The sequence below is a fragment of the Polistes dominula genome, unplaced genomic scaffold (genome assembly GCF_049000335.1).
Source record: "Polistes dominula isolate Pdom_NZ unplaced genomic scaffold, Pdom_raw_medaka contig_37, whole genome shotgun sequence".
In the NCBI taxonomy this organism is placed as follows: Eukaryota; Metazoa; Arthropoda; class Insecta; order Hymenoptera; family Vespidae; genus Polistes; species Polistes dominula.
In genome coordinates, this window is record NW_028301169.1 from 5,189,655 (window position 1) to 5,202,618 (window position 12,964).

The 12,964-nt window shown below is 37.2% G+C and overlaps 1 protein-coding gene across 3 annotated transcripts in view; it reads left to right on the top strand.

The window, feature by feature from the left end:
* LOC107073637 (uncharacterized) overlaps positions 1–12,964 on the top strand; it is a 48,034-nt gene that overhangs the window by 16,746 nt on the left and 18,324 nt on the right. Inside the window, exon 2 of one of the 3 annotated variants that reach the window (XR_016178820.1) lies at positions 7,501–7,603. The exons of the other annotated variants lie outside the window; for them this stretch is intronic. The gene's annotated coding sequence lies outside the window, so the exon portion shown is untranslated. The remainder of the gene's footprint in view (positions 1–7,500; positions 7,604–12,964) is intronic. 3 annotated transcript variants of the gene reach the window in all.

Genomic DNA, 12,964 nt, shown 5'->3' on the forward strand with positions numbered 1-12,964 from the left:
AGAGAAAAATCCGAGAGGTTTCCATTCGTCATTTTCCAATTGTTCCAAGACAGCTCCAATCGCCTTGTCTGAAGCATCAGTTGATAATCGTAGTTTTGCGTTTTCCTTAGGATAGTGTAGCAGTGATGTATCTGATATTTGTTTTTTACATAACTCAAATGCTTCTTCTGTGAGTGGAGTCCATTTTATCGGACGTTTGTCTCTTTTTTTTGTTCCAGTTAGTAAGGAGTTTAGCAATATATGAGTTTCTGCTGCTTTTGGTATAAACCTCCTATAGAAATTTAGTATACCTAGAAAACGTCTTAGGTCTGTTATCGTTTTAGGTTTGGGGTAATTCTGAATTGCCTGAACTCGTTCTGTCAACGGTGCAATACCAGCAGAGCTTATTTCAAAACCCAAACACCTGACTTTTTCCTTTGCCAATATGCATTTGTCTATATTTATAGATAAACCGTACTCCTCTAATCTTTTAAATACTGTTTGTAGATGTTGGTAATGTTCTTCTACTGATTTAGAAGCTATTAATATGTCATCTATATAGCAATAACAGTAGTGAAGGTTACGTAATACCGTGTCCATAAATCTCTGGAAAGATTGTGCTGCATTGCATAAACCAAAAGGCATTACCAGATATTCGAATAAACCGAATGGTGTAATTAATGCTGTTTTTTCTCTGTCTTCAGGAGCTATGGGAATTTGATGATAAGCACGAGCGAGATCTAAAACTGAGTATATTTTTGAGCCTTCTAACTGATGTGTAAAGTCGTGTATATGAGGAAGAGGATACCTATCTGGTTGAGTTATACTATTGAGCCTACGGTAGTCACCGCATGGTCTCCATTCTCCAGTTTTCTTCCTTACCATATGTAAAGGACTAGCCCATTGACTTTTTGACGGTTGACAAATACCTTGTTTTAGCATTAATTCGAATTCTTTTTTTGCAGCTTTAAGTTTTTCGGGTGGAAGACGTCTCGCTTTTTCTGTAATTGGAGGGCCTTTAGTTACTATGTAATGTTGAACTCGATGCTTTGTACTATTGGTGAAGTTTGGCTTGGTGATCGCCACGAATTTCCTTAGCAGCTCGTGACATCCACTACTGCTATTGATCGTAGTAATTGTGGGGTGACTGGAATTGCTAATTTCACCTCTGCTAGAAAGTTGCGTTTTGCCATCAATCAATTTTTTATTTTTTATGTCCACCAGTAAATTATAATATCCTAGGAAATCTACTCCCAAAATTGCTCTTGTTGTTTTTGCAACTGTGAACTTCCATATAAATTGTCTACGTAAGCCTAGGTTTATGGAAAGTACTTTTTTACCATACGTATGAATGGTTGAACCGTTTGCAGCATATAGGTTATATTCGCTGTCTAATGTTCTCCTGTCACCAGATGTTTTTGGGATAACAGATATATCAGCGCCTGTGTCTATCAAAAATCTTATTCCGGATATTCTGTCTGGAATTATGAGGCGGCTTTGTCTCTGTGCACCATCTCCAATCGCCTCAATATTAGATGGTGTATCTAGTTTCCCTGTTTTCGCTGATCTGGGCCGGTCCAGTTACAAGGTTTACGACATCTCCATGACTTTTCGCCAAATTTTGCATGGAAATAGCATGGTCTATTCCTATTACGACTCCTAGATCTTGATCTATTCCTGGAATGATAAACTGGTCGATCATATTGTCTGCCATGATATTTACCTCTTACTAAGGTTTCCAGGTGGGCCATTTTTTCTGTGAGCTGTGCCATTTCGTCATGTAGTTTTCTATCTTGTGTTTCGTCTCCCGAGCTTTTGTCAACTATGGTTGCTACCTCATAATGCCCTGTTCTTTCTATTGTTTTATCGGCTAGGGTTGCTAGACGTTCGAGACCAACGTCTTCTACGACTGCTAGTACTTCCTGTATTCTCGTTGGCAATCTCTGTAACCATAGGGTTTGTAGGACTTGGGTACTTACATTGTCTCCTGCTAATAATTTCATTTCTCTTAGCAGAACTGAAGGTTTTTTGTTCTGTAGCTCCAAGCCTGTAAGGAGTTGTCGAAATTTTGATTCTTCCGACGCTGTTAAGCGTGTGATCAATGCCTCCTTTATTTCAGTATATGAATCGTTAGACGTGGTGGCAATTATGTCCGCCACAATTTTCAAGGTCGCAACATCCAAATGTCGGACAACTGCTGCGCTTTTTACGGCATCAGAGCGTACATTATAAGCTGCGAATTCACGCTCTAGCATCATGAACCATAGCGTTGGTTCGTCTCTCATGAAAGGAGCTAATTTAACGCTACGAAATTCGCTTGCCTGTATCTCGGGTCCTTTGTTCTCTGTTCGACTATCTGCGCCATTTTTTGCTGTACCGGTCTTTGTTCCCTGAATTTCCATTTTTTTTTCTTTTTTTATATTCCCGGGTTTCGGCACCAATTATTTATGTGGGGAACAAGGTTAACGGAAAAGGTTGATCTGGAGATTTACGCGATAGTCGTCAATTAAAGTAACAAAAATATATAAATTTATTAACAAGATACAACTAAACTCTTGGACGCCATATATAGGACTAACTTACATTTCGACCGTTACGTTCAACTTGGGTTTAGTTAGTCTAGTACCCGCATAGGGAGGAAGGGCGCCAGTGTGCCGCGTCGATACACTAGGCACGTATCGCCACAACCACTCCCTCCCTAACATTTAACCTATCTTATTCTTAACAATATGTACAGTCTTTGAGGTTAATAATCTTTGGTACCTAATAAGTTTTAAATTGCACAGTTTTCTTTTCTTGTAGGTTTTCAAAAAACGCTGGTTTTAAACGTTCTGTAGACATATTTGTTGCTATTCCTTTGTAATCTATTTTAAAAACATGATCTGTCAGTCTTTCTATTATTGGAAATGGTCCTTCGTATGGTGCGTCTAATGACTTTTTCATTGCGTCTACTCTTACAAAAACATGGGTGCAGCTGTACAAGGTTTTGTGTACGAAAGGTTTGCTTTTTATATGATGTGCTGTTGGTACAGGACGTATTCTTCTCATATGTTCTCTGAATTTTTCTATATACATCTGTGGATTATCTGGTAGCTCTTCATTTAGAAAAAATTCTCCGGGAAGTCTTAGCGTTACTCCATATAGCATTTCTGCTGCGCTTGCTCTTAAATCTTCCTTATAGCTAGTACGTAAACCTAATAAAACTGTTGGTTTCAACGCTATGGTTCATGATGCTAGAGCGTGAATTCGCAGCTTATAATGTACGCTCTGATGCCGTAAAAAGCGCAGCAGTTGTCCGACATTTGGATGTTGCGACCTTGAAAATTGTGGCGGACATAATTGCCACCACGTCTAACGATTCATATACTGAAATAAAGGAGGCATTGATCACACGCTTAACAGCGTCGGAAGAATCAAAATTTCGACAACTCCTTACAGGCTTGGAGCTACAGAACAAAAAACCTTCAGTTCTGCTAAGAGAAATGAAATTATTAGCAGGAGACAATGTAAGTACCCAAGTCCTACAAACCCTATGGTTACAGAGATTGCCAACGAGAATACAGGAAGTACTAGCAGTCGTAGAAGACGTTGGTCTCGAACGTCTAGCAACCCTAGCCGATAAAACAATAGAAAGAACAGGGCATTATGAGGTAGCAACCATAGTTGACAAAAGCTCGGGAGACGAAACTCAAGATAGAAAACTACATGACGAAATGGCACAGCTCACAGAAAAAATGGCCCACCTGGAAACCTTAGTAAGAGGTAAATATCATGGCAGACAATATGATCGACCAGTTTATCATTCCAGGAATAGATCAAGATCTAGGAGTCGTAATAGGAATAGACCATGCTATTTCCATGCAAAATTTGGCGAAAAGTCATGGAGATGTCGTAAACCTTGTAACTGGACCGGCCCAGATCAGCGAAAACAGGGAAACTAGATACACCATCTAATATTGAGGCGATTGGAGATGGTGCACAGAGACAAAGCCGCCTCATAATTCCAGACAGAATATCCGGAATAAGATTTTTGATAGACACAGGCGCTGATATATCTGTTATCCCAAAAACATCTGGTGACAGGAGAACATTAGACAGCGAATATAACCTATATGCTGCAAACGGTTCAACCATTCATACGTATGGTAAAAAAGTACTTTCCATAAACCTAGGCTTACGTAGACAATTTATATGGAAGTTCACAGTTGCAAAAACAACAAGAGCAATTTTGGGAGTAGATTTCCTAGGATATTATAATTTACTGGTGGACATAAAAAATAAAAAATTGATTGATGGCAAAACGCAACTTTCTAGCAGAGGTGAAATTAGCAATTCCAGTCACCCCACAATTACTACGATCAATAGCAGTAGTGGATGTCACGAGCTGCTAAGGAAATTCGTGGCGATCACCAAGCCAAACTTCACCAATAGTACAAAGCATCGAGTTCAACATTACATAGTAACTAAAGGCCCTCCAATTACAGAAAAAGCGAGACGTCTTCCACCCGAAAAACTTAAAGCTGCAAAAAAAGAATTCGAATTAATGCTAAAACAAGGTATTTGTCAACCGTCAAAAAGTCAATGGGCTAGTCCTTTACATATGGTAAGGAAGAAAACTGGAGAATGGAGACCATGCGGTGACTACCGTAGGCTCAATAGTATAACTCAACCAGATAGGTATCCTCTTCCTCATATACACGACTTTACACATCAGTTAGAAGGCTCAAAAATATACTCAGTTTTAGATCTCGCTCGTGCTTATCATCAAATTCCCATAGCTCCTGAAGACAGAGAAAAAACAGCATTAATTACACCATTCGGTTTATTCGAATATCTGGTAATGCCTTTTGGTTTATGCAATGCAGCACAATCTTTCCAGAGATTTATGGACACGGTATTACGTAACCTTCACTACTGTTATTGCTATATAGATGACATATTAATAGCTTCTAAATCAGTAGAAGAACATTACCAACATCTACAAACAGTATTTAAAAGATTAGAGGAGTACGGTTTATCTATAAATATAGACAAATGCATATTGGCAAAGGAAAAAGTCAGGTGTTTGGGTTTTGAAATAAGCTCTGCTGGTATTGCACCGTTGACAGAACGAGTTCAGGCAATTCAGAATTACCCCAAACCTAAAACGATAACAGACCTAAGACGTTTTCTAGGTATACTAAATTTCTATAGGAGGTTTATACCAAAAGCAGCAGAAACTCATATATTGCTAAACTCCTTACTAACTGGAACAAAAAAAGAGACAAACGTCCGATAAAATGGACTCCACTCACAGAAGAAGCATTTGAGTTATGTAAAAAACAAATATCAGATACATCACTGCTACACTATCCTAAGGAAAACGCAAAACTACGATTATCAACTGATGCTTCAGACAAGGCGATTGGAGCTGTCTTGGAACAATTGGAAAATGACGAATGGAAACCTCTCGGATTTTTCTCTAGAAAACTCGAAAAAGCTCAACTCAAATATAGCACTTATGATCGAGAACTTTTGGCCATCTACAAAAGTATAAAATTTTTCAAACATCTTCTAGAAGGCCAAGACATAACTATACAAACCGACCATAAACCATTGACTCAAGCTTTTCACCAGAAATCCGACAAAGCCACTCCAAGACAATTAAGACACCTAGATTATATCGGCCAATTTACAACAAAAATAGTACATATAACAGGCCAAAATAACCAAATAGCAGACACGCTATCGAGAATCGAGCAAATTGACATGCCAACCATAATCTCCACTGAAGAACTCATCAGAGAACAAACTACAGATGAAGAACTTCAACAGATTTTAAAGGGAAGCATGCCTATGTGGAAGCTGTACAAAATTAGAATAAACGATTCAAACTCCTACCTGTATTGTGACATAGAGAAAGATGATATACGTCCATACGTACCGAACAGTCTACGTAAAAGAATTTTCAATGCCACCCATAACTTATCGCATCCCAGTGGTAGAAACACCAAGAGAATCATCGCGAAAAGTTTCGTATGGCCAAAAATGAACGCAGACATCAGAGAATGGAGTAGAACATGCATTAAGTGCCAGAAAAGCAAAATACAACGCCATAATAAAATCACTCCGGAAAAAATAGAGGTACCCAAGGGACGATTCGAACACATCCATATAGATATCGTAGGACCATTACCACCATCAAAAGGATATACATATTGTCTTACAATGATAGATCGTTTTACAAGATGGCCTGAAGCCACTCCAATAAAAGATATAACAGCTGACACAGTAGCAACCGCATTATATAGCACATGGATCGCTAGATTTGGAGCTCCGGTTACGATTACTACAGACCAAGGTACACAATTCGAATCTCAATTATTTAATGCACTGACTAAACTTTTAGGTTGCACAAGAACTCGCACAACAGCTTATCATCCAGCTTCAAATGGAATAATAGAGCGATGGCATCGATCTCTCAAAACAGCTATAATTTGTAGCGGTTCAACAGAATGGGTTGATATTTTACCAACAGTTTTATTAGGTTTACGTACTAGCTATAAGGAAGATTTAAAAGCAAGCGCAGCAGAAATGCTATATGGAGTAACGCTAAGACTTCCCGGAGAATTTTTTCTAAATGAAGAGCTACCAGATAATCCACAGATGTATATAGAAAAATTCAGAGAACATATGAGAAGAATACGTCCTGTACCAACAGCACATCATATAAAAAGCAAACCTTTCGTACACAAAACCTTGTACAGCTGCACCCATGTTTTTGTAAGAGTAGACGCAATGAAAAAGTCATTAGACGCACCATACGAAGGACCATTTCCAATAATAGAAAGACTGACAGATCATGTTTTTAAAATAGATTACAAAGGAATAGCAACAAATATGTCTACAGAACGTTTAAAACCAGCGTTTTTTGAAAACCTACAAGAAAAGAAAACTGTGCAATTTAAAACTTATTAGGTACCAAAGATTATTAACCTCAAAGACTGTACATATTGTTAAGAATAAGATAGGTTAAATGTTAGGGAGGGAGTGGTTGTGGCGATACGTGCCTAGTGTATCGACGCGGCACACTGGCGCCCTTCCTCCCTATGCGGGTACTAGACTAACTAAACCCAAGTTGAACGTAACGGTCGAAATGTAAGTTAGTCCTATATATGGCGTCCAAGAGTTTAGTTGTATCTTGTTAATAAATTTATATATTTTTGTTACTTTAATTGACGACTATCGCGTAAATCTCCAGATCAACCTTTTCCGTTAACCTTGTTCCCCACAGACGGGCCACTATGCAACGGCCACGATATTTAGTAAGAAGAGAAATAGAGACAAACATATAGGATTGAGTCTGCGAGAGAATGAGACAGAATATAGCTATATAGTTTTTCCTATTCTCGGTTTCCTCCTTATGCGCTGCTTCGTAGTCTCCATTTCTGGCAACTAAGCTTTGTATATGTGTGTATTTGTGTGCGATTGCATACTACAAAGCGTTGACACATATTATTTTGATAATCGAAATGTTTGTAGGTAGGAGCGATAGAAGGGTAGAAGAATAAACAGAGATAAGCACCTAGGTATGCGACAAAAGTATAAGGTCCAAACGAACCAACGGTCGACATAAACAAAGAAGGTGCGTGGTCTGTTTTTATTTTACCAAACGTGTCATTTCTTTTCTATTTAAAAATGTCTTCATTTTATTGAAAAATTAATATTAAATTATTATTTATTTCGCAAATATTGTAATTAACAATTATGAAATATATAGAATATAATAATTGTATTGTCTGCAATATTTTACATAATTTGTCTTTCAGTGTTATGCCTAGTTTGTTATTTGGTATGGTATCTATCTGTAGTGATGGTTCTGTTTCAGTATAATTTGTACTCTTCATTTTCCAGTATGGTTTGTGGTGTGTATTTATATGTGGGTGTGTACTGTGTGATTAGTTTATGGTTTATGGCAAGTTGTTGGTGTATTATTTTTGCTACATTGCGTGTCGTCTGGTGTATTCTGTGTTGGCAAGTATTGTGCATCCGCCTATGATGTGTTCTATTGTTTCTATCTGTATTTTACATAATCTGCACTTATCTATTTTTGTATTCGGGTCTTTAATTATGTATTTACTGTAATACCTGGTGTTGATTACTTGATCTTGGATGGCTATCATAAAGCCTTCAGTTTCACCGTATATGTTACCTTTTTTTAGCCATGCATTGGATGCTTGTGGGTCAATGTGTTCTTGTGCTAATTGGTGTGGGTGCTTGCTGTGCAGTGTTTTTTGTTTCCAGTTTTCTTTTTTTCTGTCGTAATGTGAGGTTTAATGGGTTGTATATGTGGTTGTTGAGTTGTAATGGTGTGGCTGACGTGTCTGTATGTATTATTGCTCTATGTATTTTGCTATCTTGTGCCCGCTTCATAAAATATTTTCTTAAGTTGTCTATTTGTTTGTAGTTGAGGTTTCGAATATCTATGTATCCTCTTCCTCCTTCTTTTCGGCTGATTGTGAATCTTTCAGTTGCTGCGTGTATGTGATGTATTCTATGTCTATTGCACTGTATTCGTGTGAGTGTGTTAAGTGCTTCCAGGTCTGTTTCGGTCCATCTCACTATCCCAAAAGAGTATGTTAGTACTGCTATTGCATATGTATTTATTGCTTTTGTTTTGTTTCTTGCTGTAAGTTCTGTCTTGAGTATTTTAATTAATCTCTGCCTGTATCTGTGTTTTAATTCTTCTTTGATTACTGCATTTTCTATTCCTATTTTCTGTTTGTACCCTAGGTATTTGTAGCTGTCCATTTCTGTCATTGCCTCTATGTGGTTGTCGTTTTCGTCTAATATGTAGTCTTCCTGTTTGGTTTGTTATCCTCTGATTATGCTGTTTTTCTTACATTTGTCTGTCCCTAGCGTCATTTTTATGTCTGTGCTAAATGTTTCTGTGATCTTGAGTAGATAGTTCAGTTAGTGGTTAGTTGCTGCAAACAATTTTAAATCTTCCATGGACAATAGATGTGTGATTTTATGCGGGTTTGTTCCCATGATATTTTAGCCGTATTTCGTGTCATTTAACATATTTGATAGTGGGTTTAGGGCTAAACAGAACCAAAAAGCGCTTAAGGGGACACGTCACCTTAGAGTGTAAAAAAAGTGTTTTTTTTGTGAATTTTTTATGCAGCCGGTTTTAACCCTTTCGGTACTACTGCCGCCCGTTGGCGGCATCCACTAAACATTCTCTGAGTCCTACCGTCGCCCATTGGCGGCATCCACTAAACATTCTCTGGGTCCTACCGTCGCCAATTGGCGGCATCCACTAAACATTTTCTGGATCCTACCGTCGCCAATTGGCGGCATCCTCAGAAAGTTATGTGGGTGCTACCACTGCCGCCTAGTGGCACCCACGTAAATTATGTGGGTATGATTACTCTCTATAGTACGCATTACTTTACTATTCTGTGTTTAAAATTCCCGGCTTTTCTGAATGAAAAGTTTAGTGTCAATCACGCACGAAATTTCTATGAATGCTGCAAAACACGTTTTCGCGGCTTACGCCGCCGTAGAGTACAACCCCTCTCGTGGAAAACTTCCTCGTCCCACGAATGTATAAGCGCGGCCAGCCCCTCCGTACCGAAAGGGTTAATAATATCAATACAAAGTTTTGATATATGAAAGTTATATATCTGAACTATATTTGTAAATTTTGGTATGTAAAAATACGGTAAATTGTTGTCTGTGGCCACTCTTCCAAGAGTTCAAAAAGAAAAAAGGTGATTTGCGGTTGCCCTCACTACCAAAAATTGGTTCATTTCAAACAAAAAAACCGAGTGCTTTCTTTTAATTGAGATGTTTGCGCAGGGAATGAACGGAAGGAAATTTTCATTTTTTAATTTTTTTAAAATAGTGTACTTTTTACGAAAAAATTGAATTTTTTGCAACAAAATCGCCGATTTTTCGAAAAAAATTTGCATTTTATCAAAAAATCCTTCCGTTCATTCCCTAGATACGTATATCTAGTATTACTGTACAAATTTTGGTAAAGATCGGATGAATGGTCTGGACGCAGCGAGGGCAACGCGAATAGGAGAAATAAACGGATAAAGTTAAGATAACACTTCCATTCATATTTACATTGAATCATTGATTCCAGGGTAATAAGAGGTACCCTCTGCTGCATCAGCAGCCTCTGCAGAAGTGGCTTTTGATTGCCGTCGAGCTTTTCTCGTCTCCTTCGTACTTTCTTGAGTGCGCTTGTATACCTGTATACGCAGCTGCTCGTATACCTGTTCTGGCCGCGCTACGGCGCGCTTCGCTTAAACTAGTACAGTTTCGTAAATAATGCGCGGATCTTTACGAAAATTTGAGAGAGTATTTTTGAAATAATATTCTTTCAGAAAATCGGAAAAAAATCGATTTTTTGGTTGACGTGTTCCCTTAATGAGTCTCCTTGAAATATCCCTCGTCTTATTAATATGGGTTTTGTTGTGATGGTGCCTTTGTCTGTTTGTATGTTTAGTATTGTACTCCAATTTCTCATTATTTTCTCTAAAAATTTTATTAGGTTTGGGTTTATTTTGTATATTTCAAGTATTCTAATCAGCCATGAATGAGATACACTGTCGAAAGCCTTTTGGTAATCTATATATACATAATTTTATATATGCATAGTTTAATTTTAGCTTGATGTATTATTTCTGAGTCAATTACTAATTGTTCTTTGCATCCTTGGCTTCCCTTACAGCATCCCTTTTGTTCCTCGCTGATTATATTGTTATGTGTTGTGTGTGCTACTAGTTTCTGTGCTATAATCGATGTCGGTGCTTTGTATATTGTAGGCAGGCATGTAATGGGCCTATATTTGGCTGGGTTAGTTGTGTCTGTTGTGTCCTTTGGTATAAGATATGTTATTCCTTGTGTTAATATGGTTAGTGTTGTGTGTGGTTTTTTAATATAGCTGTTGAATAGTTTGGCTAGGTGTATATGTGCTGATGTAAATTTATTAACCAGTAGTTCGCTATTTTGTCTTTTCCGGGTGCTTTCCAACTGTGTGTGTCAGCTATTGTTTTGGTGACGTCGTGAGGTGTTATTGTTACTTCAGTCATTTGTTGTATTGTGTTGTATTTATTTTGCCCTTTCTGTATCCAGTGTGCCTGTTGATTGTGTTATGTTGCGTTTGACATGCGAATTATTATTATTATTATTATTATTATTATTATTATTATTATTATTATTATTATTATTATTATTATTATTATTATTATTATTAGTTGGCGTTAGGAACTCGAAAATTCATTGCCGCAAATACCAAATCCCGCCATTGTTCCCGTCCCTGAGCGTAATCCTTTCATTCGCGGTCTTCGTATCCTATTTCTTTCAGATCCCTTCTAATATTATCCTCTCATCTATGTCTCGGTCTACCTAGTGTTCTTTTCCTGTTCGGTATACCGACCAATATTTTATGTGCCGTTTAATCCTCCCCTAAATGTTGAATGTTCGAAATTAGTGTGATGAAAAAAAATATGCACCAAAAACTGTGTTTTAAAGTATTTATCTAAATTAGCAAAACACACAACACGTTGACGCACGCCCTAATGCAAAACTGTTTTGTTCTTTTTATCCGAACAACATTGTCATCTGATGGCCAGTCTGGTGTCCCCTGAGAAGGGATATCCGATTGCAGAGGATTAAACAGTTGAATCTTTAGAAATGTGCGAAATAGCGAATTGTGCGAAAGTCGAGGGCGCCTGTAGTACAATTGATGCTGTATTTATATGACATTTAAATAACATTTATTACAAAGTATAGAATGTGTTTATTACAAATTATAGTGACAACCCAAGCTCAAAGACTGCTAACAGTGAAGTGATTTTTTTTCAGAAGGTAACAGATATCTTTCAATTACAAAATGTCGGCATCTCTAGCACCCTTCTTAATGCACGAATTACACGTTATCGTTTCCCAATTTCCTTCGGTCAGCTTCTTATAAGCATAGGTTTCAAATTTTGAGTAGAATAACGTCGAGGGGCGCTTAAAAAGTGTTTTCCTGTCACGAGATATAAAATTTTCGGGGCGTAGCGAGTCGCAAATGCTCATGTTTCAACTGTCTATTTACAGAAGTGCATAATTATTTATCCATAAAAAATAGTTGGATAAAATAGTAAAGGTTCAACTGAAAAAGTCTCTATGTTAAGAAATTTCTCAAATAAAGCGTAATATTTACACTTTTAGCAAAATTTTCGTGATTTAAAACCTCTGTCGTTAAGACGGTTTCAGAATTAGTGAAGGTCATTCTATAGGTGAAATGTGACTGTACAAAAACGTTCTCACTTTTTCAATATTATTCGATATTAGAACAACTTATATTTACATAAGGCTATAATTTTCCTACAATTGAAAAACCTACTCGTTTTATCGTTAGTTGATATAGGCTATTGTAACAATGGCAATTTCAGCGATATGAATAAAACACGGTGACACCAAAGCATTATCAGCAGTACTTTTAATTTATATATTTATAACTATGAAATAGAAAATTACTTACATTATTAGTATTTTTCTGTAATAGAATTTTCAAGTTTTAGAAAAATCTTTGAATCGCTAGATGATGATCAGAAAGTTTAATGCGCGATGTATTGAAAATATTACAATTTAAAATAAAAAGCACAATGTGAAATTACGTATTCATGTATGCTTAGGTCAAAAATAATACATTGACTTATTTAAATAGACATACAAGATCAACAATACTATTTGTGGAGCACAACGTGTCTTAACCGACTATATGTTAAAGAACAATAAAAGTGAAAATTACAAAAGTGAAATATTATATATATGTAAGCTTCGTGAAAAAAACTGGACCACTGGACTGACTAGTCCGGGACTCGAGCCCGGATCTTTCGTTTTACGGGCGACTGCCCGGAAAGCTTGGCATGGAGGCGTTCGTCCCACATATATTGCATTTCGACTCGTAGACATTAAGGTATATAACTATTTCAAAATA